This window comes from Panthera tigris, chromosome B1, assembly GCF_018350195.1.
Source record: "Panthera tigris isolate Pti1 chromosome B1, P.tigris_Pti1_mat1.1, whole genome shotgun sequence".
Lineage (NCBI taxonomy): Eukaryota > Metazoa > Chordata > Mammalia > Carnivora > Felidae > Panthera > Panthera tigris.
In genome coordinates, this window is record NC_056663.1 from 107,872,515 (window position 1) to 107,895,119 (window position 22,605).

Consider the following 22,605-nt stretch of genomic DNA (forward strand, 5'->3'; position numbering starts at 1 on the left):
ATAATACCCATTCAAATGTTATATGACACAAAGACTAGATGTACAAAGCAATTTAAGCATGATTTCTTACATTTTAAAATATTCTTCCAAAATTAACTTCAATAATGAACTTCCAAAAATAAAACAATTACAATCTAGTGGACCATGACAACATTGAGTGCTGTGGTATGACTGCATTAATTTTAGTTTATTTTATTTAATTTGATAGCTTCTGGCCCTTTTAAAAGGAAATCCTGCTAATGATCAGTGAAGCCAACTTTTCTTAACACGTGATGTGCAAGAGAAATAGGTATAGAGTCCTAGAGAAACAGATATCACTACTGCCATGAAGCTATTATTATGGGATATAGTTAGACTCAGATGTGTCAGTGTGTCATAGAAGAGAATAGGTAAGATGAGAGGTCATGTAGCCTTTACCTGAGACAAGAAAATTGATATCACAAATTGAAGATCTGTCATACACACAATAAAAAGATGTTATATATTAATTATATGTAATTAATATTTAATGTATAAATAATAGTGTTCAGTACTATAGACTATACAAGATGAATACAATACTTTAACATTTATCTGACACTTATTGCATACCTAGTAGATCTCAGACATTACAAGCAGTCCGTTGCATATTATATGAATTTCCTAGGGCTGTCTTCACAAAGTACCACAAACTGGGTGGCTTAAAACAACAGAAACTTTTTGTTTCACAGATCTGAAGACCAGAAATCCAAAATCAAAGTGCTGGCAGGGCCATGCTACCTCTGAAACCTATAGAGGAATTCCTTCCTTGACTTCTAACTTCTGTTTTTTAGCCAGCAGCCTTTGGCTGTTCTTTGTCTTGCAGCTGCACAACTCTAATTTCTGCTCTTTTTTGTCACATGATATTCTCCCTGTTTCTCTTTCTTCATATGATCATCTTCTTGTAAGAACATCAGTCATATTGAATTAGGGGCCCACCCTACTCCAGCATGACTTCATCTTAACTAAATACATCTGCAACAATCCCATTTCCAAAAACGTCACATTCTGAGGTTCTAGGGCTAGGACTTCCAACATATCTTCCTCAGGGGAGACACAATTAACCTTAAACATGTGTGTTCTCTGATTTCATTATTTAGCTTTGTTTATTAATATTTTATAGATATAAAAGAGCTCTAAGTTAAAGAAATTAATGGACTTCCAAATAGTAATTTGAGGAGTTGACATCTGAACTTCATTTTTCTAATCATAAAGCCAATAAGGAAATTCTCATGAAAAACAGCTAACTGAAATATAAGACATAGTTAAATCAATGCCACTAAGTGCAGTGGAAGCCAAAGGGGCTAATTAATTACTTCTGGCTGGAAGATCATGAAAGGCTTAATATAGGTTATTACAGTTGAGTTCAACCTTAGTGGATGGGTTTGAATTGATTAGGGAGAGGAGAAATGTATAAAGGCTGGGAAGGCTTTGAAAAAAGTATAGAAAGATCATGGTTATTTAAATCAATTGTCTCTTTCAGCTGCAGGTTACAAGTGTCAGAACCCCACTCAATCTCACTAAAAGAAAAAAGAATTTTATTGGTCCATGTAATTCAAAACCAAGAAATAGTTCAGGATTCACTGTTAGCCTTAGGTGTGCCTTCCTCCTGTAGTCTTTTGTCTTAGGCTGTGTCTCTTATGGTGGCATAATGGCATTAGCCATTTCGCTGTACAGCAAAACTTCTAGAGAGAGAGAGAGAGATAACGTTCTCCTCTGGCGTTAAAAGACAGAGTCCTGTGTTTTTAACTCATTGCACACATGTCCACTCTTGATGCCATCACTGTGTGCTATAAATGAGAATATGAATATAAAGAATTTAGAACAGGGCATGGAACAGCACTAGTGTTATATAGATGTTAGTTACTTTTACTGGGTACCTGTCCTTGGTTACCCAGAGAACCCTGCCTGTACCTCTGTAGTTAGACCTGATATATTACACAGGTATTTTGTCATTCCAGTGAATATCCCTCACTATTCTGAGGGACTGCCATGTCTTATTCATCTTTATCCCCAGTGACTATCATTTTGTATGGCATGTGTTTATTAAAGGAAAGGATGCTTGGGTAAATGTAAAAAGTTATTGAAATTAGGAAATAAGACTAGACAATTTGTATAAGAGGAAACAAATCCACTATTATATATACCATTTTAATTATGTAAATATATGCTTTTTATTATTAATTTGAAAAAGCAAGAGATATTGTACTGATATATTGCATTCAGTAACTTGTTAACTCCATGAAACTTCAGGAACTTTTGGTGGTGAGGTGAGGTTAAGTTTCAGTCTTTTTAAAGTAATGAAATTAGAAAGTACTGAAGATTTACCACTCAATTCAACAATTTTTTAAAAATTTTTTTGAATGTTTATTTATTTTTGAGAGAGAGAGACAGAATGTGAGTTGGGGAGAGGTAGAGAGAGAGAAGGAGACAGAATTTGAAGCAGGCTTCAGGCTCTGAGCTGCCCAGACAGACCCTAGTGTGGGGCTAGAACTCACAAACCATGAGATCATGACCTGAGCTGAAGTCGGACAATTAACTGACTGAGCCACCCAGGCGCCCCAACAAATTTTTATCAGTCCCCAGTTGTATATGGTACCAACTGTGTTATATGATACGGGAAAAAAGGCATTGAGACAGTCATGTTCCTAAAAATATTTATTGGTATGACATGTCACATTTAAGTAAACATGTCATGGCCATGATTTCAAGTTTGCATTAAGGTTCAAGAACAGCTTAAGCTTTCTGGAAACTTTATGCTTTAGATGTGTCATTAGAAATATACATATTTTAAGTAACATGTACATTATGTTGTGCTAATGTCAAGGTTCATCAGGTTGATTATGTTGACTATATTTTATCTATTTTACATGAATACAACTCTTTACTATCAGATTCCTCTTCTCTTTCTAAAACAGGTTTGTTGTAATATCAAATATAATTTTTTTGTAATATCTGTTCTTCCTCAAGAAATTCCAATCTGGTTTATATAATAAACAAACATACAAAATGGGCGATATTTTGAATAGAGTAGATATAGTCAGATCTTTAATAATCACCATTCCTTTATACCATCCTATTTAACACAAGACACTATTTTTGTCATTTCCTCAAGATTTCTTTGTACTTCATTATGGAAATAACTAACATGAAGTTTTCACTGATTGATTCCATTCTCTGTTAATCCAGATAACACATCTTCTTTGTAATATTAATTTTAACATTGATTTTCTGAATATTTATGAGCATACAAATTATTTACTAGAAATCTCTTTCTCTCAGATCTTATATCCCTTAGACAACAATATCTAATAAAAAGCTTCTTGTTAAAACCTTCAGTTTAGGTCTGACAGTTCTTTTATGAAATAGTAGCAGGACTGAGTTTGGGGCATTTATTATTGTCACCTCAACATTGACTAGGAACTGGGAAATTTATTGGATGTTTTGTTTTGTTTTTCACTTTTCTATGAAATACAAATCCAGCAAAATTTTAGTAGGAAGATTTAGCAGGGAGCAGTGAACCAGTAGGTTTGGCAAACTTCCTTTTTGGTGTTCATTCATACTGAACATCTCTTTCTTTATCCAGCCCCCGAAGTTAGCCCTTTTAAAAGATCAAGCTCAAATGTAGACAAAATTGTCTCTCCTTAGTTTCTTTTAAAATAAGTCTCATAATGATCTTTTGAAAATATTATAAAATAAAAAGAAGAATAAAAAAGAAAAACTTTTCAAATCAAATTTTTTTATCATTTTACCTCATTTCATAGTTTCTCCAAAATATCAGCTGTTTTTTCACATCCTCAAGTAGATGTCATTTCAGTTATAATGAATCTGGCTTTCTCCTGTCAAAATGCTGAGGTCCATCCTATTTTTCACAAAGGAAGAATCTTTTCTTAAGCAATTTGAACCTTTTAAAATTAAATTCAGAGCATCTAGTTTCAGCCACCAGTGCTCCTTTGGTCCTTCAGAACTCCTTCAAAATGCTATTTTATGATCCAAAAAACACTTTCTCTTTTTAAGAAATTAATTGGAAGGTAATTGTATAATGCTAGATATCTTCTTCAGGGTGTATTTAGACAATATTAAGAATATATTTAACAAGAAGTTCCCAACAATGACAGGGAGACTTGTATGCCTCATTAGAAGTGTTAACCAATGATAATCAAGGAGAGCACTACTTTGGCAGTTGGAGTGTTGTCTCAGAGGAGAGGATGAATTTAGGACATTCATGAGATTTTGCAGTGGAGGAGTATGGTAATTGGAGAGGGCTTGATTCACACTGGGAGAGGTGATGATATTATAAAGATTTTTGGAAACATCATAGTGATAATTTTGAGACAAAAAGTTGAAAGAATCCTGGAAACAGTTATTTGATGTTGTCTATTAAAAAGTTAAGCACTTTGATGTTCATTTAAGTGGATCTTTTGGGAACTCCTAAAAGAAATAGTAAAGTCATTTGCAACTTTTATCTTACTGGGCAGAAGTTTCTTAGTGTAGTAGAGTAATACTGCTGTATTGTAGACAGTAAAGTGTCTAGATGTAGAAGGTCACATGCCTTCAGGAAGCATGTCCAAACATGCTAAAATCCAAGATCTAGTTTGTTTACAGAGTTAAACCAAGGAATCCAGGTCTTCTGAATCATTAGACTGGCATTTTACTCTACCACAATACATTCCTAATTTCATTTTTCATGCTGACAAGGATTGGATGATGTGTTATCTCAAATTTAATTGACTGAGAATGATATGTGAATATAGAGATAGATTAATTGGAACATTTCTTTTGTGAGAGAGACTGCAGAGGTGATCAGAGTTCATAGGCATTAAGTAAAGACACCTTTATTCAGGAAAACATACTAAATATGCTCCTGCAGCAAAATGTGAGAGACACTGAGTTTTCACTAAGAATGTCCACTAGGATTCAGCTTATGCATTAGCAATGCACAAAGATGTTATTTAATGTCTATACAACAATACTTTATTTTTTTAATTTTTAATGTTATTTTTGAGAAATAGAGAGAGAGCATGAGCAGGGGATGAGCAGAGAGAGAGAGGAGACACAGAATCTGAAGCAGGCTCCAGCCTCCAAGCTATTAGCACAGAATACTATACAGGGCTCAAATTCATGAACGGTGACATCATGACCTGAGCTGAAGTTGGAGGCTTAACCGGAGGCTTAACCAACTGAGCCACCCAGGTGTCCCTGGGTGGGACCACAATACTTTAAAGAATGCAAGGATGCACTAAAAATAACAAAACTATACATCATGAAATATATATATTTGTTAACCAACAAATTAGTTTTATGAATTAGTAGACCTATAAAAACATCCTATTGAGAAAGGATTTTCAAAAATAATTTTTTTTCAAAAAATGTTAAATTAACATACATATAGTATGTTCATTAAAGCCAAATTTTTAAAAACCTCTTCATAATGAACAACCAAATAATAATTCTTGATACGTATTCACATACTTCAATCAGTTTCTTAGCCCTAACTATTTTTGAGAGAGAGAGAGAGAGAGAGAGAGAGAGCATGAGTGAGCACAAGCAGGGGAGGGGAAGAGTGAAGGGGCAGCAGAGGAGCCCCCAGAGGGCTCCATGCTGACAGCAGAGAGCCTGATGTGGGGCTTAAATGGGGCTTGAGTGGGCGGTTCAAAAGGGCTCCAACGGGCGGCTCCAATGGGCTCAAACCCATGAACCATGTATCATGAGATCATGACCTGTGCTGAAGTCAGATGCTTAACCAACTACACCACTCAGGTGCCCCAACATCTGACTCTAGATTTTGGCTAGGTCATGATCTCATAATTGAGGGGTTTAACCCCACATTGGGTTCCATGCTGATGGTGCAGAGCCTGTTTGGGATTCTCTCTCTCCTGCTCTCTCTGTCCCTCTCCCACGCATGCACACACACTCTCTCTCAAAATAAATAAATAAACTTAATAAATAAATAAATAAATAAATAAATAAATAATTTTCTGCAAATACGCTTTTACAATGACATTTAAAATTTTTATGACATCACCTGCAATCATTTTAGAGTTGCATTTTATAACTAATAAATTCTAATTGATTATACTTTTAATTAACTTTTCTCTGAAAAGCAAGTTATTTTTATTTTTATTTGTTTTTCATTGTATTTATTTTATTTTATTTTATTTTATTTTATTTTATTTTATTTTTTAATATATGAAATTTATTGTATTGGTTTCCATACAACACCCAGTGCTCATTCCAAAAGATGCCCTCTTCAATACCCATCACCTATCCTCCCCTCCCTCCCACCCCCCCATCAACCCTCAGTTCTCAGTTTTTAAGAGTCTCTTATGCTTTGGCTCTCTCCCACTCTAACCTCTTTTTTTTTTCTTCCCCTCCCCCATGGGTTTCTTTAATTGCGAAAGTATTCTACCTGGAGATGTTGAAAAAGCTCCTAAATGTAGGCTCTTCTCTATTCTTTCTTTAATAGAGTGGATAATATTTTTAAAAGTACAGTCTTTTGATCATTTTCAGGGTACTTTTCTTCAACTTTTTTTTTTTCAAGATAAGCTGTCTCTTGTTGTGATTATTTTAGATGCTTTGGTATTGTAGATTACCATTTTATCCCATCCCATAAAGCACATATCACTATGATAAATTTACATATACATGTAATACATGCACATACATATATGTAACATAATACACTATGTAATACATATCAGCTATCTGCTACCTTACAAAAATACTATAGTTCATTTACTCCAGCTTATATATGCATACACAAGTATTTAGAAGTTATGATAAGTACATGTTTTCTTTACATTTGGAAAATATTTTATGCCATTTGGAATTAATTGTGAATTATGTATGCACCACAACTGATTTCAATTACATTTAAATTTCTTTTTTTTACTAATTTTAGTAAAATCATTGTTCTACCATGATGCTTTGCTCTACCAAAATTTGCTCTTTTAATTGTAAAATAAATTATCATTATTTTCAATATTGAGTTTTAATTGAGTTTATAATAACATTTACAGTAATATCTAATGTCACATTGACTTTAAGTTTTTATTTAAATTCCAGTTAGTTAACATTCATTGTAATATTACTTTCAGATATACAATATAGTGATTCAACACTTCCATAGATCATGCAAGGCTCCTCACAAGTGCCCTCCTTAATCCGCATTACCAATCAACCCATCCTGCTCCCCACCTCCCTACTCAAGTGTCACATTAATTTTTAATAGCTTTACTTTGACTTCTAGAACTGGAGAAAAAAATTTGAACTATTAATAGATTTAACTTTTCTGATTTATATTTTAAGTCCCTGAATGTGCTATCATCAAATGACATCATTTTAACTTTTTGTGTCATTATTTTTTTTTTCTAAAGGGCCAATACTAACATCTTATTTCATGCAGAAGAAACCTTTTATTGAAAATGGTAAAAGTTAATTTAGGAGAATTCATATGATCTGAATGAAAACTCACACTTCACAAAATAATATGTAAATTTTTCTTTTCGGGGTTCTGTATGATAAATTCTCATCTTAGGGCACATTCTAATTAAATTAACTATAATGTTTTAAATAGATCATAGGGCTAATATAGCAGATTTGCTGTGATTGTCTTTTTTTTTTTAATTTTTTTAATGTTTATTTATTTCTGAGGCAGAGAGAGACAGAGCATGAGTGGGGGAGGGTCAGAGAGAGAGGGAGACACAGAATCAGAAGCAGGCTCCAGGCTCTGAGCTGGCAGCACAGAGCCTGACGCGGGGCTCAAACTCACGGACCGGGAGATCATGACCTGAGCCGAAGTCGGACGCTCAACCGACTGAGCGACCCAGGCGCCCCGCTGTGATTGTCTTAATAGGAAATGATAACACAATAGTCTTAGTAGATGATAAATGTTGACATTTTATTGAGTTTTTTAAACAAATTAAGTAATTTTTTCACTGTACGTGAACTTTTTATCTCATTGCTACAGAAAAGCATTACTGCAAAATAAAAAAGCATTTTCAAGTAGTAATATAAATAGTTGCACATTATTGCATAAAATATATTGCAAAAACACTGTAGCAAGAATATTTTAACTACTATCTATAATCTCTTCAAACCCTATGGTAGGGCTCTTTATTCTTTATTACCCAAAATATATTTCACATTTATGAAGGTAATAAATTCTACTTCCCACCAATCCAACTGACTGGCATTCTGGTGGCTTCCAACATCTGGTGGGCTTCAACACTCTCCAAGGCATCCCAGCAGCATAAATCAGGTTCTTGACTACTAGTACCCAAGCACCTTCATTTCATCAGCAAATATTCAGAATGCTGAGCTCAAAAGAGAGGTGGGAGTTAAACTGAGACTGGAATAGCCCATGAAAAGACCAAAAAGAAGGGTATTATTACTATTAATTACCATTACTATTAATAGTCTCTCATATTTAACCACATGTTGAAGTAAGAACTCTGCTTTGCATATATGTCTGACATGATACAAGAGAACAATATGGCAGAAGCTGGCATAGCAAGTGGGACTCCATCAATCTCATGCTGGCTTATTAAGATATTAATGCTTATATTTTGTTTAAAGATGAAAAATCCAGGAAAATGCTAAACCAGGCAGATAGGAAGCCCAAAGCAGGAATCAACTAGGATATTCCATGTTAAATCAGATTTTATAAGTTTGCTTATAGGCCCCTCATACGACTAGCTACTTTCTTAAATTTTATTCTGGCATTCTTTTTAATTTGCTATTGATGTTTTCAATTTATTGATTGTTGTCTGGCATGGCTTTTCCTTCCTTTAGTGCATTGCCTCTAAAGTTATCTTAGTAATGATTTAATGTTTTGCTTTGTTTTCCACTGAGGCATTATTCTGTGTTTCATAATTCAGACATTTTGAAATGTAAGTCATTGGAAGATTTAATAGTGCTTTGAAGAGTATGGAATGAAAGAGTAAAAGTCTTTCCATTTTAGAAAACTGGATGCTGCTTCTCTATGCGAGTAGCAGGAGGTTAAAACCATGGGCTCAGGAGCTGGACAAATTAAGTTCAGATGCCAAACCTACCAGCTTGGGCAAACTAGATACTTAACCCCTCAGTGCTCCAATATCGTTGTTTGTATTCTTATCAGGCAGGTTTTTCCACGGGGATTAAGTGAGTTAATAAAAGTAAATTGCTTAGAAGATACCAAGCTCATACAATGTGCTATAATCATTATCACGAGGCTACAGCATCATATCTATTCTGTTCTTACTTGCTCCTCCTCTCCCTTTTTTCCTCTTCTTATTCTCATTCCTCAACTCATTGTGGAGTATAAATGCTGATATTTGCATTAGCTGTGTCCTATTCCAGATCCTATTCCATCTTGACCTTGGTTTTGTTTAAAAATTTGAACAACGGAAGCTCAAATAACTTAGCATATTGCCTGACCCTTGTGAGGGTTCAAGAAATAGTGGCTGCTTGTTTTTGTCACTGAGGCTGCTTGGTGAGATGAGTGGTAGCACTGTTACTGTCATGATCATTATTCCTACTTGATATTATCATTTGAGATATTATTATTCCTATTTCTTAGAATCAAAAGGTGAGAGATTTGATGTGTACTAACCATTTGTCAATGTATTTCTTATATGAAAGTATGAACATATGTTCAGTTAATTTAACAGAAAGGGGAGATGGCAAACCAACAGCTACCTTGTTGAAGTTAGGAATCAAATTCTGAGGCTATTGTTTGTTTGTTTCTTTGTTTAGTATTTTTTACTGAGCAAAGAAGAATGATCCTGTAAGTACGAATTCGTGAAATACTAATTTGTCTCACTTTAAGCAGACTAAATCACTCCAACGTGAAAACTTATGTTGAGTGTCTTCAGTTATTAATGCATTTTATTATAATTAAATCTACTTTATTCACAATTGTTCCCTCACAGTAAAATTGATGATTATCTAGCCTTTCATCAGTCAAAAAGGAAATCTTTCTTTGTAAATTTAGGATCACTTGGTACCAAAGCAAAAAAGGTTTGGTTTCTTTGTATTTTTTTTTTTTAATTTTTTTTTAACGTTTATTTATTTTTGAGACAGAGAGAGACAGAGCATGAGCAGGGGAGGGGCAGAGAGAGGGAGACACAGAATCTGAAACAGGCTGCAGGCTCTGAGCGGTCAGCACAGAGCCCGACGCGGGGCTCGAACTCACGGGCCGTGAGATCATGACCTGAGCCGAAGTCGGACGTTTAACCGACCAAGCCACCCAGGAGCCCCGATTTTTTTTAATTTTTTAAAATGTTTATTTATTTTTGAGAGAAGACAGAGCATGAGCCAGGGAGTGGCAGAGAGAGAGAGAGGAGATACAGAAACCAGAGCAGGCTCCAGGATCTGAGCTGTCAGCACAGATCCCACCCAACATGGGGCTCAAACTCAGAAACCATGACATCATGACATGAGCCAAAGTTGGATGCTTAACCTACTGAGCCACCCATATGCCCCTTTAAATTTTTTTATGTGGATTTTATTCCATGTCTTTACAGGGGGAAACAAATTTTATTGAGTTGATGAGTGACATTTCTGTTTTTAATCCATCTTTACCTTTGCAATAAAAAGCAAATTTGTTAGGAAATATAGAATGTGTTTGCTCCATGGAGATTGACAGACCTAACCAAAGAAAGAAAAATCTTGAAATTTACTCACAGGTAATATCATCCTCAATGGGAAAAATTGAGAACTCCTCTACAGTCAGGAACAAGACAGGGATGTCCATGCTCACTATTGTTATTTAACATAGTACTGGAAGTCCTCACCTCAGCAATCAGACAACGAAAAGGAATAAAAGGCCTCCAAATTAGCAAGGAAGAAGTCAAACTTTCACAATTTGCAGACAACATGATACTCTATGTAGAAAACCTGAAAGACTCTGCCAAAAAATGCTAGAACTACTACAAAAATTTAGCAAAGTCACAGGATATAAAGTTAATGAACAGAAATCGGTTGCATTTCTATACACCAATAATGAAACAGCAGAAAAAATCAAGGAATTGATTCCATTTACAATTGTACAAAAAACCGTAAGATACATAGGAGTAAACCTAACAAATGAGGTGAAAGATCTGTATTCTGAAAATGATAGAACATTTATGGAAGAAATTGAAGATGATACAAAGAAATGTAAAAACATTCCATCCTCATGAATTGGAAGAACAAATATTGTTAAAATGTCTATACTACAAAAGCAATCCACACGTTTAATGCAATCTCTGTCAAAATACCACAAGCTCTTTTCTCAGAGCTAGAACAAACAATCCTAAAATTTGTATGAAACCACAAAATACCCCAAATAGGCAAAGCAATCTTGAAAAAGAAAAGTGAAGCTGGAGGAATCACAATTCCAGAATTAAAACTATATTACAAAGCATAGTCATCAAGACAGTACGGCACTGGCACAAAAACAGACATGGAAGTCAATGGAATAGAAAACCCAGAAATAGACCCATAACTATACGGTCAACTAATCCTTGACAAAGCAGGAGAGAATATCCAATGGGGGAAAAAAGACAGTTTATGCAACAAAGGTGTCAGGAAAACTGGACAGTAACATGCAGAAGAATAAAACTGGACCACTTTCTTACACCATACACAAAAATAAATTCAAAATGGATGAAAGACCTCAGTGTGGGAAAAGAAACCATCAAAATCTGATCTCTTTGACCTTGGTCTTAGCAACTTTTTACTAGACACATCTCTGGAGGCAAGGGAAACAAAAGCAAGAATGAAGTATCAGGACTTCATCAAGATAAAAACCTTGAGCACAGTGATGGGAATAATCAACAAAACGAAAAGGCAGACTTTGGAATGGGAAAAGATATTTGCAAATGACATATCAGATGAAGGGTTAGTATCAAAAATCTATAAAGAACTTATCAGACTCAACACCCAGAAAACAAATAATACAGCTAATAAATGGGCAGAAGACATGAATAGAAATTTTCCCAAAGGAGACATCCAGATGTCCAACAGACACATGAAAAGATGCTCAACATCACTCATCATCAAGGAAATACAAATCAAAACCACAATGGGATTCCACCTCATGCCTGTCAGAATGGCTAACATTAGCAACACAGGAAACAGCAGATGTTGGCAAGGATGCAGAGAAAGGAGAACACTATTACACTGCTGGTGGGAATGCAAACTTGTGCAGCCCACTCTGAAAAACAGTACGGAGATTCCTCAAAGTGTTAAAAAAAGCCCTACCCTACAGCTCAGCAATTGCACTACTAGGTATTTACCCAAAGGGTACTAACATACTGATGTGAAGGAACACATGTACCTCAGCATTTATAGCCACATTATCAACAATAACCAAATGATGGAAAGAGCCCAAATGTCCATCACCTGATGAATGGATAAAGAAGATGTGGGGGATATATATATATATATATATATACACACACACACACACACACACACATACATATATATATACACACATACATATATATAGATATATGATAGAATATTTTTCTGCTATCACAAACAATGAAATCTTGCCATTTGCAACGATGTGGATAGAGCTAGACTATACTATGCTAAGCAAAACAAGTCAGAGAAAGACAAATACCATATAATTTCACTCATATGTGGAATTTAAGAGACCAAACAGATGACCATAGGGGAAGACGGGGAAAAAGAGAGGGAAACAAACCATAAGAGATTCTTAATTATAGAGAACATATTGAGAATTGATGGAGGAGAAGTGGGGGGGGGGATGGGCTAAATGGGTGATGGGTATTAAGGAGGCACTTATTATATAGAACACTGGGTGTTATAAGGGATGGATCACTAAATTCTACTCTTTAAACCAATATTGTAGTGTATGTTAACTAACTAGAATTTAAATAAAACTTTGAAAAAGTACTCACATTTTAAAAGGTGTATTTTTTAAAGAAATCTTGCTATTTTCAAAATCTGTAATAAATTCTAATGCTAAGAAAATGTATGATCATTTTTTCTTGTTTCAGTTCACATCATCTATATATTGAGTAGTAGAATAAGATCTTTTCAAAATGGCTTTAGACACAGAAGAAAGCAACTTTAGGTGTCAGTTAAATAATTCTGTAAAACAAACTACCCAAAATTCAGCAGCTTAAATACATTTATTTTATCCCTTAAAATTGTGAAAATTTTGTCTCCAAAGTGCTTGTCTAAAACTCCATAACTGCAAAAAATGTAGTACTAAAGTGAATTAATTACTATATTATCTATTTTACTATTATTTATGTAATGAGGGCAATACTAATATGTAACTCAGAGCTGCATTTAGTTTCACATCCATTGAATTAATACAGTTTGTTTCTGCTTTGTGTTGATCATGAATCAGCTGATATAGCTAGGTTTTGCTAGTATGGATTAGGTTTATTTATTCATCTATAGGTCAACTAGGGGCTTTGCTTTAAGCTGTACTTGGCTAGGACATCTTAGCTGGGCAATGTTGATCCACATACCAGGCAGGCATATCCTTCTTACAGTAATGGAGTTACAAGAAAGGAAGTTTAAACATATAATGCCTCTCAGGCATTCAGCTTGGAATTAGCATAATATTACTTTCTCTTCATTCTGTTAGCCAAAATCCCTCATGTAACAGAACTAAAAATGAAAGGGTGAGAAAATAAGGTAGCCTTTTTACTGAGAAGAACTACAAAGTCACATGACAAAAGACTTTAATACTGGCAGGAATAAAGAAGTAGGGTCAATAATGCATCCCACTACATTCCTCTCTTAATTTTGAAGCACTGATTTTTTTCCCTTAAATTATAGCTGCACATTTCACAAAAGAAAAGCATTGTTTGTTTGTTTATTTGTATACTTTAGAATTAGGTTGGAAATACTGTCACTAAAGACAGTACACAATTAAAATGAGTTTATTAGTGGCACTCTAAAATCATTCTAGCCTTGTAAGGTAGCTGTAAGATTTCTATGATGCAATGAAGTGTAAACTTTTTTTTTGTTTTCCCACAAATAATGAAAAAATACAGAGTGCTTCCTTCCATGACTTTTTGGCAACTCATTTCTCCCTTTAATTGGAAGTTTGGGATTTCTAAGTGTTAGTCTATAAATTTATAATTGCAAACAATTAAAGTCCCAAAGAGTATTAATATATTAATTACTCTGTTGTTCTCTACATTAAGAGGCCAGTGTTATTAGTGTATAATTGAAAGTCCCATTTGTTTGTATGTTCATATGTTAACCTGGTCTACCTCTTTGGCTCTGTATTCTCCAAAGAATAGCATCATCTATTGATAGTTGCTTAATGAAATAAAAAAGGTATTCTCTTAAGGTTATAAAAACAGTCAGCTAAATGGAAAATTAAGAAAAAGTTCCAATTATAAAAATGTTGAAATGACTTTATCTTTTTTATATTCAGTATTGTATAGTTATATAATGAATCCAGAGTTGTATCTTTTAAAAGTAAGCCATGGCTCATTATGTGCATTTACATTAATAGATTAATGTCAGCATTTCAAAATTTTTATGGAATGCAATGGAATGGAATGGAAAGGAAAAGAAAGGGATAGAACAAATAGAAAGCATCACATTCACTGCACATAGTCATAGTAAGAACTTAAGAAACTTGTCTCAGTTTGTGTGTGTGTGTGTGTGTGTGTGCATGTGTGTGTGTGTGTGTGTGTGTGTGTGTGTGACATAAATTTAATAACCAGTAACATCATGGGTGCATATGAAAAATTCTCTGGTTCATTTCTCTTTTTCACACCAGAAAAATAAATTGTATGGTTTAAATGAAAGTATACAGAAAATGAAATATAACAGATTTCCTTCATGTTATTTCCATTAGCATATTTCAATAACTGCAATTCCCCATATGCTTAGTTGTTCTAAAGCCTAGCCTTAAATCCTTCTTGCTATATAGATAGGCCTTTAGACCAGTTCTAATACGAGGTACGTATTTGTGTACAAGATATTTGTGGAGTAGATACTGAAATTTAAATCCTGCCAACTTCTTGTCAACTTGCCATATTGAAATATTGAGAGCTTGATTCCTCTTGTATCTACATTTCACCTAGTGTATGACAGAGTACAGGGTTTTAGATGGCCACCTGAAAGGCCATCCAGCTTACAGAGTTATATAAAAGATCATTCTCTAGATGATTCATTCAGAGAAACTCTTTGGTGTAATGAAAAGATAACAAGGCTAGGAATTGATGAATCCATTTGCAGATTCCAGATTTGCTCCTTGTGTCTCAATGTACAATGTAGGCAATATTGCACTAATCATAGGATCATCGTGAGACTCAAAACAATCTATGAGAACATCTTTTGTAAATTCTGAAGTACTTATAAATGACTTGAAGATAACATAATTTTGGTATTGAATGTATAATAATAGTAAGCATATTGAAACAGGCTTTGGCTGACTGCAGTGACTGAGAATATCAAGTTTAACAAATAGCCTCCTTTAATATATCACCTTAACAGTGGAGATTTGAGGGCCAGGCCAGATAATGATTAACGCTAGAGGAATAATTCCTTCCAAGGTAATATGAGATATGAGACAGGGACATAAACCAGATTAAGAAATCTGGGACAAGTTTTTGCTTAATTGCAAATACATACACATACCCCTTAGTTAGTTTGGCCGACGGGGGATATTAAATTATTTACACTTGAGAAGCAGTGCTTGATAAGTAATAAACTTTATTTTAAAGATTAGCATGGCAATTTGAACTAAACAATTCATTTTACTTTGATTTGACCCTTATGTATGAAGCAATATCCTAAATAAAATATCTAGTTTTCGGGAGCCTGGGTGACTCAGTTGGTTAAGGTGATTTCAGCTCAGGTCATGATCTCACTATTTGTCAGTTTGAGCCTTGCTGTGGGTTCTGCACTGACAGTGTGGACCCTGCTTTGGGTTCACCCTCTCTCCCTCTCTCTGTCCCCCACCCCCACTTCTGCTCTTTCTTTCTCTCAAAATAAATAAATAAACTTTAAAAAAAGTCTAGTTTTCTGTTTCTTATGACTAAGGAACTAAAAATATGATAAAGTTTATTCATTTTAATTAATTTATGTTAGCCTTAAAATACTTCCTTTGTTTTTATAATTTAAAAAAATGCTTATTTTATTTTGGAGAGAGTGTATAAGTGGGGGAGGGACAAAGAGCAAGAGCTCAGAGCTTCCCAGGTGCCCCAGTTTTAAAATACTTCCTATACAATATCATCACAATAATCTTGGAAAGGACATTCCATAACAGAGGGGAACTTAGAAAGCCATCTCTCTTTTAGAATTGCACCTGAGTCATAGCTGATAGACTACCAGAGCATGCCCCGTAATTCCTTGTACTCCATATCACCACGTGTATTAAAATTTATAGATGACTGGATACTTAAAATTAATATCATGCCTCCTTCACTGCTTTCAGTATAAGCTCAATTCAAACTAGCAGTTACTATAAAAGTCATTTGAGACTAAATGCTTTAAAGTTGTAATGATATTTAGCATCTCTGAGCAGAAGGGACTTCTGGCAAAGCAACCATAGCTAAGTGTAATTTTGCATTCTCCATACCCCATCCCTACACTATAGTTATATCTCTGGTTAGTGTCCACTGTCCTCTCCTACCTCATCTTGAGTCTCACTTATGTACTACCCTTTCAGTACACAACAGAGATTTTTGTGATTGAGTGATGCTTGATTTCACATTATAGACATGGCTTTCATCTTATTTGTAGTTTATCTTTCTTTTCCAGGCACTGAGGAAAGCACTATTTCATTAATATTTCCACTAGACTAAATAATTATATGATAGATTGCAATCTACTATCTAGATTCAGGGATTGAGTCCAATGTAGGTGAAACTGGAGGTAATTCACTCAGGTAATCTACCAGTAAGTAGCATACCAAATGAATTTTCTTTGCTTTTGATGAGTGTCTGCTCTGTGTTTTTGTGTGCATCATTTTATATATTAGTCAGAGTTTGAGGGGAAGTACAGCATCAAATTTATGGTAACAGCAGTTTTCTTTAAAGCATATCAACAGAGATGAATTGGCAGATTTTTGATTCACCATCTTTTATACAATATTGCCCTCTATGGGAACCTAAAATATTGTAGATTTTAGCAGGATGATAAGTATATTTTTTGACATACTTCTGTGGTTATCACATGCTTCTTTTTCCCATCTTAATTTAATTGCTGTGTTCTTCCTTACTCTCAAAAAGATATAAACAGCCGAACTGGCAAACAAATTTATCATTTCTTTATTATGAAATGTGTTTACAGTATTATTTTACTTAATTTGTTACATAACTTGTTTTGCTTCATTTATTTTATTTTATATTACATTCAAGTATTTGTTTTGTTCTTTTAGTAAAATATCTCTATATTCAGAGTACTGCATCTATTTCCAGTTAGTTTATAATTATTTTATGTATGATAACTCCTATTCAGAAAGAAAAAAAACTTGAATTATAGCCCTAAAATAATATGATGCTTATTATAATATAGAAGATAGACAAATCATATTACATGATGGAGAATTTAGAATTGACAATTTCATTCTTTTGAATCTGTAAATACAAAGTAAATTATATATATGTATATATATTATTAACATTTAAAGAAGAAAAGAAGATTTTATTCTTACTAAAATATTTTTATTCATGAGTAATATTAGGGAGATTTTAATGACATGGGTTCCAAAATGAAAAACTAATCTGGGCTTTTTTTAATCTAGGGAAAATTGCTTTTAATGCATCTCTGCATCTTTGTTTTGAAATTAGCTGTTGCTTCAATTCATGGAATATAGAGCTAGTGCAGTGGTTGCATTGGAAATACATTTGTATGCAAAATCTTAGTACACCCCTTCCCTATTTCCTAACCCTGAGTTGCCACCATTTGTTCATTCATTCATTCATAAGTTGTTTGTTTTCCTTTTTTTAACATTTATTTATTATTGAGAGAGAGAGAGAGAGAGAGAGATCATGAGCATGGGAGGGGCAGAGAGAGGAGACACAGGATCTGAAGGAGGCTCCAGGCTCTAAGCTGTTAGCACAGAGCCCGATGCGGGGCTCGAACTCACAAACCGAGCGAAATCATGACCTGAGCTGAAGTCTGACGCTGAACTGACTGAGCCACCCAGGTGCCTCCATAAGTTTTTTTTTAAGTGTAAATATCTATTCTGTGCCATGGCACCGCTCTAAGTATTGAGGATATAAATCTCAAAAGAAAACAAAATATGATCTCTGTCCCCCAAAAGCAAAGACTTTATTGCAGAGATTATAATTGAGACCCAAAATTAGTGTATGTCTTATGGTGAGCATAGCATAACCTACAGAGTTGTCAAGTCACTATGCTGTACACCTGATACTAATGTAACATTTTGTGTCAACTCTATTTCAATTAAAAAAATAGTGTGTGTCTCTAAGATAATAGTGGTAATATAGAGTTGCATACCTAACCACTAGTGGGTTACAGAAGGTACTTCTCAACACCACCCTCCTAAAATACATGGTTATACTGAAACCAAATGGAAGAAAGACTGGGAGCATCCAGTGGATTATCCTAGAGTGATGATAATTTAGAGTGAGGCATTGGAGCTAACAGGACAGAAACTGATTTACGAAGGCTTGGTGAAACATTAAGATTTCCCATGCTGATCAGAGCATTAGTAGAAGTAGCTCATAAATGAGATGACTTTCCCCAAAGGACTGTAGCAGACAGAAAACAAATGATATTGGGATACCTAAGATAGAAGGACTTTGCTAACAGATGAAACAAAATACTCTCTATGACTGAAAGGGTTTTTTACAAATTTATCATCATGATGCTAGGTTTCTGGTCCACAAGTACATTTTTTCACTTTGAACATTTGGGACTTTAAATCAGAGGATATAAAATGACTGGATTTGTTAGACCTAACTCAAAAGGAAATTATCATTAAAGCACAATAAAAAATTTGGCAAACACATTACAAAGAAAAGAAATAAAGTGAAACTGCCTATTGTTAGATACCCCATTCATACTGAAGCACTTTGTGGTATTTAAAGATTCTTCTCTGATAAGAGACTCCCATTGGAGTTGTGGCCTAATTAATATACTTTATAAACTCTAACCACCTTTGTGTAACCTCAAAAAGAGAAATTCACTGAAAATTTCATAGCAGTGATCAGACCATGGTATTTATAAATTTAGTTTCTACTGTCTTTTCTCACCTCACTCAAGGTGTCACTTGTGTGCTACCCTTTCATTACACAACAAATAATTTTGTGATTCAATGATGTTTTGGCCAACATCTGCTATTTATTAAAAATCATGTTCCTTTAGGCAGTTGTCAGCCAAACTGGAATTGGACTATTTAGATTGTTTTTCCCTCACTTGGCCCATCTAGCTTTGCATCTTCAAAGGATTTATTTGAAGCATTAGCATACTGATTTCTCTCTTGCTAAAACAATGCACTATAGTGATACTGGCAAGAAAATTCTTTCTTCCAACCTGCGGTTACCCTTTTTTCTCACTCAGTAATTTGCTAACAAGAGATCCAGATGTGTAATAAGATAACATTTAAGTCTGTCTGGAGTGTTTGTTACATAAGTAATGCTATATGACACTACTTTCTTTTCACCATGTATATGATTTCTATGAAGCAAAGCTGATTTTATGCTCCTTCTTTCTCACAGGAGTTCTCATCTGAGTAATTACTTGCAGAAGGGTTTCTTCCCCCCCCGCCCTTAAAAAAAAACTTTTTGTATTAGTCACTCATAGCTCAATTAGAGGCTTTTCTCTCTGCAGGCATAAACTTTGAACATAGCAGTTTCTTCTATTCATGATTTTTCCTTTAAAAAAAGAGTTAGTAAGAGCCTTTTTGTGTTAGGTGGGACAACTAGAAAGTTGCTTATGACAGAGAAGGAAACAAGGAAGGAAGGAGGGAAGGAAGGAAGAAAGGAAGGAAGGAAGGAAGGAAGGAAGGAAGGAAGAAAGAAAAAGAAAGAAAGAAAGAAAGAAAGAAAGAAAGAAAGAAAGAAAGAAAGAAAGAAAGAGGGAGAGGAAGGAAGGAAGGAAGGAAGGAAGGAAGGAAGGAAGGAAGGAAGGATAGGAAAGAGGACAGAAAGTGGTACCATGGTAACAGAATCCTGAATGCATAAACTTTAGTAGCTTAAATTGTAAATTAAATTACTTGTATTTATTCAAAGTTGTCATTTATACAGAATTAAGGAAGTGAAATGAAACTTGGAAAAATGAAAATGTATGTTTAAAACTATAATATCTTCTATTTATAATGTGTACATGCCTGTGAAGGTTTTTTTAAACAGGAATTGTAAGGTACTTGGGAATATTTCTTTATTATTTTCTTGGTAAATTTATATTTATTTTAGATGCATGCCTTTAGTAGCAACAACAAAAGTTAATGGTAAAGAGAATAATGAATAAGAATTTTAGAAAGTCTTAAATATGCTGAATTTCTCTGAACTCTTATAATATTTTTGTTAGTAGATATAATTACCCTCTGACTTTGTGAAAATGAATTGACTATAAATGACTTTACATTTTCAATAAACACACTTAATTTTGTTTTCTGTTTCTTCTGGTGAATAAATGGGCACTGATACATACTTTACACATGTTATGTCCATTTTAAGTGGGTATCATTGAATATTTTTGAAGTTTTTCAGTTTTAAAATTTCAAAACCATGCATATGATACATTTTTTGAACTTTGAAGGAAACTCAGTTGAAAAAAAAAGAGACTTTGATAGCAATTGAATTAAAAATGTGAGGAACTTCAAAGTGTGTTAGTTAAATTCAATTGATTTTAATAAGGATAATTGATGATTGGCATATCTCTGGGCCTATGTCTTAATAGACACCTCGTGAGGTGTCAAAAGAAAAATAATAGAATTCAACTATGAGCAGTTGGGCAAACGCTTTGCATAATGTGTATTGTTACAAGCTAATCGGATACATGCTACATTTGACTTATGTGCAAGGCCCATAAATTGTGAACACAGGTAAAGTGCTTAAAAATCACTTTGAGAAAATAATTTTTCCCTATATTCTCTTGCATAAAAGATTTCCTCCTAGAATCACTCATTTGTTGTTTTCTTCACTTCCTCCACATAATAGATTAGGAAATTGAAAAGTTAATAATTTCATAAATTAAGTGGTTTTTAATCACTAGAAAATATAATATACAAAGAAAATTATGAGAAAACTATTCAATGTACTTTGGGGATTATTTTATTTTTATTGTTTAATATGAGTAGTGTGAACGTTTCCAACTTTGCTTAGGAGTAGGAAAGAAAGCAATATGTGGTTGGTTTCCATTATTTTTACATATGTATATCTGGTGGGTCCCTCTGGCCCCAAGACTTAGTTTATTTATGAATAAATTATGAGAAAAGGACAGTATACTTTTTCTTTTCCTACCATTTTTTGAAATCAGAATCTCAGATATTTTTTGTTCTTAACAGATATTTAAAGTATTTTATGCTAGAGTTTTATGTTAAGAATATCTTCCATTAATATTATATATAATGCTTTTACGTTGTCAAAATGCTTTCACTTTATTATTCTATTCACTTCAAATAATAATGTATGTTTCTTTAACTAACAAACATTGTTTATGGAATAATACTGGAGAAAAAACTGATCAACTAGTTTCACTTGTAATCAAAAACCAAGTATGGTTATCACCAGTGCTAAGGATATAAATCTATTCCATGCTTTAATGCCATGGTTTTGTGATCAGAATAACTGTGTCATCATTTAGATGCAATAACCGAAATTACTGTAATAAAGTAGGATTCTTTATTGAGTTATGAAGTAGATATATGTTAATAGGATAAAGAACTCTTGAGTATTTAAAAAAGTTTTCCTTTCATTGTTGTATAGCTAAAACAAGAATGATGACCAAACTTAAATAAACAAAAAGGCATTATTAGTATGAGAAGCTACATAAAATGGAAAATCTTCAATCAGCTTTTTAATTTATTTTATTTTGTTTCTCAGCCGTTAGTGTTTGGCATAGTTCATTAGTGTTCTACTAATAATTATTTTATTAAGACATCATTGGAATATTTAACTGCAATATATCCATTTGAATTTTGGTATATATCACTATGGAAATTCTGATTTGATTTTCCAATGCACCTTCGCATTCCAAAGATTCTTAAAAGGGAGAAGTAGTTCCTGAACTCTTCTTTGAGGAATTTTAAAATATAAAATTTTCCCTTATTATACTTCCAGCCTGTACATCTGAAAAAAAATTACTGTCATGTGATCTACTAGTGATGGTCTTTGTACATTATTAAAAAACTGGTAGATATTCTTTTAAATTTGCTTGAATTTTTTTTTCCAATCTTCTGTCTAGCATATGTGTTACAACCACCTGACCCTCAAAACCTTGTGCAGTATAATAACACTAGAAGCACTGGGTGCATTAATATTATTCATCCAGAAGACCACATCATCAATAAATTGCTGTGTTTTTGAGGGACACCTTCTCTCCCACCAGCCTGCAACATACTGAGCATACCTAAAGGGTCAGTGATACTGCTTCAGTAATGCAAGTAGAACTCTTTATAATCAAACACACACACATATGAAC

At 33.8% G+C, this 22,605-nt stretch overlaps 1 protein-coding gene across 6 annotated transcripts in view; it reads left to right on the forward strand.

Annotated features, from left to right (window-relative positions):
- The window catches only part of LOC102948923 (bifunctional heparan sulfate N-deacetylase/N-sulfotransferase 4), a 375,766-nt gene that overhangs the window by 78,905 nt on the left and 274,256 nt on the right, over positions 1 to 22,605 (forward strand). The gene's annotated exons all lie outside the window — the stretch shown is intronic.